The sequence below is a fragment of the Magnolia sinica genome, chromosome 3 (genome assembly GCF_029962835.1).
Source record: "Magnolia sinica isolate HGM2019 chromosome 3, MsV1, whole genome shotgun sequence".
Taxonomy (NCBI): domain Eukaryota; kingdom Viridiplantae; phylum Streptophyta; class Magnoliopsida; order Magnoliales; family Magnoliaceae; genus Magnolia; species Magnolia sinica.
Window position 1 is genome coordinate 3,846,786 of NC_080575.1, and position 6,163 is coordinate 3,852,948.

At 38.4% G+C, this 6,163-nt stretch overlaps 1 non-coding gene across 1 annotated transcript; it reads right to left on the minus strand.

Moving 5' to 3' along the window:
- Positions 1–251: 251 nt before the first annotated feature.
- LOC131241769 (small nucleolar RNA R71) lies at positions 252–358 on the minus strand. The gene has a single exon (XR_009169335.1). It is a non-coding gene; the product is annotated as a small nucleolar RNA R71 (small nucleolar RNA).
- Between the last annotated feature and the right edge of the window lie 5,805 nt (positions 359–6,163).

Here is a 6,163-nt window from a genome sequence, read left to right on the forward strand (position 1 = left end):
TATGGGCAACCTCTTGTGTATTCTAAATGTAAATGAAAAATTTTCTTTATGCTGACTTGTTCATCCTATGCTTCTCTGCTAACTCTGATAAAAGAAAAAGAGTATATATGGAATTTGGCTCTTCTTAGGTTAACACTCGGGTTTTTGGGAAACGAGTCATATACTCGGGTCCTGGAAACACGGGGCGTTACACAGATAGAATGACATGACAAGAGAATTCATAAAGAAATTCTTCCCATACCATAAAACGAACACATCAGAAAGTCAATCATGAACTTTACCCAAAAGGAAGATGAAACATTCTTTCATGTTGGGAGCGGTTCAAGGATCTTGTCAGTTCATGCCCACAATACGGTTTTGAAACGCGGTGTATAACAAGTTTTTTCCATGAAGGACTGACGTCTTCCATGCGCCAATTCGTCGAGACGTTGTGCAATGGGGAATTCATGAACAAAGATGTCAATGATGTGTGGGATTACTTAATAAGCTCCCTAAAACTGCATAATCATGGGACATCTCCCCAAGACCTAGCACCACTTCTAAGCCTACTCAATCAAAGGAGAAGGGCGGAATATATATTTTGAAAAAGGAAGATGATATAAATGCTAAAGTGGCTGATCTCACAAGGAAGATAGAGGCCATAAAACTTAAGAAGGATATGGCTAAGGAAATTGTTTGCAATATTTGTGCTTGCAATGTACATACAACCGAAAATTGTCCAACCATACATGCTTTTCAAGAGGTACTGAATGAGCAATCAAATGCTGTGAACAATTACCAAAGACCTTTCAGTGGACTCACCTCAAATACATACAATCCTGGCTAGAGTAATCATCCCAATTTCAGTTGGAGGAATGGGCAAATAGGTAATCCTCAAGGGGCTCTATCTCAACTTTTAAATCAAAAGAAGCCTCAAGAGGATCCGGTTTTAAAATACATTTAAAATCAAGAGCTTTTTAATCAAAATATGTTATAGGCTTTCTAAGACCTTAACAAATCCATTCAAAGAATTGAGGCACACTTAGGGCCTATTTGTTTTTTGAGAAATTCGGTAAATGCAATGTCATTTTGCATTTATAACTTTCATGTTAATTTACTATGAAATGTCAGATCCATCATGAGGCATTTCACTTGTTTGAAGGTGGTCAGTTCAAAGGAAATTCGCAATGATGACTAATTCCTTATGTTTGGATTGTGCACCAAATTCGGGGGGTGGGAGAGGGAAACAGATTGGCTACTTGGCTACTTTATCAAATGGATTATGTGCCAATAGCTGGTGGTCGGTGATCTAGTGGCCCCACCATGATGTATGTGTTTCATCCATGCCATCCATCTATTTTTATAGATCATTTTATGGTATAAGACCAAAAATGAGCTATATCCCAATCTCAAGTGGACCACATGACAAGAAACAATGTTGAATAAACGTCGACCATTAAAAAAATTTTGGGGGCCACAAAAGTTTTGGATCAAGCTGATCGTTGTTTTTTCCCTTCATCTAGGTATTTATGACCTAATTAACAGATTGGATGTCAAATAAATAGTATAGTGTGCCTTAGGAGGATTTAAATGGTGGATATCCAATCACTATTGCTTTCCTGTGGTGTGGTCCACTTGAGATTTATATCCTTCTAATTTTCGTGATAAATCCCTAAAATGATCTTTTAAAATGGATGAATGGAATGGATGAAACACATACATCATGGTGGGCCCATAGAGCACCGACCACCAGCCAGGGGGGCCGGTGGCATGGGGAGTAGCCAATCTATTTCCGAGGGAGAGAGCTGATAGTTCTATAGAGGGTTCAGTGCACTCTCATCCACAGAGCACCAACCACCAGCCAAGCTTGATTGTTCACTCAAAATTTTTACTTCGAACGGTGTTCCAAGGAAATCCATACCATCAAAATGACGTATGAAGCATAATCAAATATCAACATCATCTGATTACTATAAAAATATCATCATCCAGGCCATCCATGTATTAGAGGTTCATTGCACTCTCGTCTACAACTTGCATGTGTGGTGAAGATATGGAAATGATGAATCCATGGTCAAATGGAGGACGCAGAAAAGAGAGACCTTGAAAATGGAAAGTTTCAACCGGGGGTAAGATCGAAAATGAGACATGCATGGGATTATAAATATGGTGGATTATACAAACTGTAAATGCTATATTGTAAATCTAGCACCCAGAGTTGTCAAATTTTGTTGTGTCAGATCATTTAGAATCTATATCATGTGTTAATGAGATGAATATATCAACTTCGTGCATTTTAAAGTTGTCCACATCTTCGTCGAGCTTTTTTACGTATTCAAGTTGAAGAGCGTTGTCAAAGTTCAAGATTTCAAGCTTAAGTCAAGAACAAGTTCAAGGCTCAAGTTCAAGTTTAATCTTCAAGTTCAGTACCTTAAAAAAACTCAAGAACTCAAGCCCTAGTTCAAGCTCAAGTTTAAGATTTTGAAGACAAGCTTCAAGTATTTCAAGTGAATGAGTTAGCAGAGTAATGATGTTTCAATTGTTCAAACTCACAAACAAGATATGGATGACCCTAGATTGATCATATGTTGAGTCATATTCATTGCATATTTTATGTCGGTCATTTCATAAGTTTATATGTCATTTGCTCAACGAGTCCTAGTTTTTGTTTGACTAGTCCAAGCACTGGCTCGAACAATCTAAGATTTGTTGTGAATTTTCAAAATTTTCTATTGGACCCTCGACCAGTCGTGCAGTGCTCAACTTAAAGTCCAGGAACATATTTTGGTCCCACTCGACCAGTCGAGCAGACCACTCAATCAATCGAGCAAGCCACTCGACCAGTTGAGTACCTATCTTATCTTATCGCACTAGAAATCTTAAAAATTGATTGCTCCTTTGACCAGTCGAACCGACCCTTAGACCAGTCGAGTGAACAATTTTTTCACTTATAAATAGAGGACGAATTTCAGAGTTTTTCATTCATTCCAAGTTAAATCAAGTTATCACTCTGAGAGATAAGTTCCTGCATTTATTAAGCTATATTATGCTCATTTTAGATTCATTTTAATAGCCTTTGTTATTTAATTTTGAGATCTTCATTCAACTCTATTTCATTAAAGAAGTGAATTGTGATTTGCCTCTTTTAAGATCAAAATCAAATCAAGCTAGCCTAGTTCGATTTAATTTAAAATTAATTTAGACCTAAAACCCTTTCACTTGTGAGACTGGACATTGAACATCTTCTTCTACATCAAATTAGTTCTATCGGGCTTCATCAGAAGAAGAATCTTCATATAAGTACAATTTAATTTTCTGTATTCTTTTTGGTTTGTAAAACTTAGCCGGGAAAATCTCATTTTTGGTTTTTTCTAAGATCAATCAGAAAATCTCAAAGTGTGGAGTTTTTGTACTTGTGTAAGCCCATTTAAAAACACAATTATGAAGGTTTTAAGGTGAACCTTGGAAAACCTTATTTGATAGTGAAAGCTAATATCACGAGGGAGTAGATATTAGGAGTGGAGTAGTTGTGTGGCTATTTTCGGACAATTGGTGTACACACACGAACTACTATAATTCTCGATGTTTGGTGGATGGTTGTAGAGTTGTAAGTGTGGTTGTGAATGTTGTAATTTCTTTTATGCACTTGTGGTGAATGTTGTAATAGTTTAGTCTATTTCCTTTCCCTCATTCTAAGTTTGAGTTTTTGATACTTACAAACATTCTAGACATCAGGTTGTCCTACCATAAACTTTGATTTTTGGTGAAAGGTTGTCCTTAGAACTCAGTTTGTATTAGTCTCTCAATACTTGTGCATTTGAGGTTGCTCTTTATTTGTGCTATCAATTCTTGTATATCTTTATAATTCCGTATTTATTTTTTAATTTCGTATAGTCCTATTCACCCCCCCCCCCCCTAAGACTTTAAGCTTGGCCTTTTCAAGTGGTATCAAAGCCTAATAGCTCCTTTTTATTATTTGGATTTATTTCTTAAGCTAACTGATCTGAGCTTATAAGATGTCAAATTTTGATGGCCTCTCAATTAACAGGCCTCCACCTTTTGATGGCTCCAATTATGCCTATTGGAAAGCCAGAATGAGGATCTTTTTAAGGTCTATAGATGTAATACCCCGCCTATTCCATACCATTTTCTATACATATGTACATGATGATCGACGCCTTTAGCTATACCAGGATTTGCCATTCATAGTACACACCCAACTGACCGGAACTCCAAGACCTCGAAACCTATCTCATATCGACCGCCCTGTCGCCGCGATCGCGTAGGTACCACCCGTGCGTCTGTACGATACTCCATTTGTGAGATACGCCGCAAAGAATCATTGTTGTATCATGTGCGCATGGCGCTATGTACCCCATTCCACACATGTGCACAACACATGCCATGCACACATGTACATGCCACACATGGGTGAGAGAATCTCTACCCATGTGTGTGATGTCACACACCCATACCCCTCCCTCTCTCATGTACACCTCAATTCAACTCTTTTCCATGCCACACCTCAAGCATGATATCATCACACCATGTCATCCCATGCTCCTTTAACCCATCATTAATTACAAATCATGAATTAATAATTGTCATAATCTTAATCTAAGCTAACAAGATCACATTAATTGAATCTAACCACATTTTAACAATTTCCCTACAAATAGTCTTTCATCCCTTAGCATTTCCCCATTTTCTACACATGGAGAGAGAGAGAGAGAGAGGAGTGATCTTGGTGGGCCATCAACTCTCATCCCTTCCATCTATCTCAACCATCCATCTAATCCATCAAGTGAGTACACCCTCCCCACTTATTTTTGTTTTTGTTTTCATTATGTTTTGGATGGTGAATATGATACTTTAATGTTAGGAATAGTGTGGATGATGAAGATAGTATGATTGATGGTGAAGATAATTGCAATAATGATGATGATGCTATTAATGGTGTGGATGCATAGGAGAAAATATATAAAATCAATTTATTATAGAGTTCATGTGAGACCCATTGATAGCGGGCCCCACCAAAATGTTGTATGATATCCAAATCATCCAAGCATTGGCCCATTGGGTTGGCTAAACTCACACACACACCCATGTACACACGTGCACGTATAAAAAAAAAAGAAGGGAGAGATGCTGCTTCCTATCAGTAGCGTCCTAGCAGCTTCATACAAAGGGGCAAGGGCCGTGGGCCCATAACGGCCCCACCCATGATGTATATCTTTAATCCATGCCGTCCATCCGATTCCTCGGCTCATTTTAGACATTGAGTCGAAAAATGATGCTGATCCAGATCTCTGGTAGGCCACACCATCAAAAATACTATTTTAATAGTGTTAAACTGTTAGGGCCTGATGTGAGGCTTCTTTGCGTCAAAATATGCTGCATATTGGACTTGTTGGATGTGTCACGAGCCAGAGAATGCAACAGATAGACTTGATTATCTTGATGTGCACCCCACCTATGAAAAACCACAATAATATATATATATATAGGCAAGGGGCGTCAGCCCCTTGCTGCTGACGTCCAGTGTCCAAGGATGATGCAGCTAAACAGGCAGGGACCATGGGTCCCAGCCATAGGCCCCACCATGATGTATGTCGAACATCAGCACCGTGCATTTGATGGGTCCCCTTTAAATGATGGGATCCCCCAAAAATCAGTCGTACACAGAACTTGAGTGGTCCACACCATCAAAAATCATGTGAAAACATGTTAAAACAAATAAAAGTATTTTCTGGGGCCCACTTGAAATTTTGATGCATTTGAAACTTAGACTAACCCCTCCACCAAGTGGGACACATACAATAGATGGACTGAATCTCTCAAGTGACCCACCTTGATGAGAAATATACAAAAAGAAATAATAATAATAATAATAATAATAATAATAATAATAATAATAATAAAATGAAATAAAAAAAAAGGGCTTGGAGGAGGTGACGTCCTCCCTGGACGTCCAGAGAGGGCGGTGATCATGGCCACACGTTGATGTATGTGCTAAATCCACACCATTCATCCATCTTACTAGCCTCATTTATTGTATGGTCCCAAAAATTAGGCCGATTAGAAGTTCATGCAGGCCATGCTATTTGGACAGTGGAAATTGTACTCAAAATACTTAGATTTTTCTGGGGGCCACCTTGGTGATGAAAAGTATATCTGGGCCATT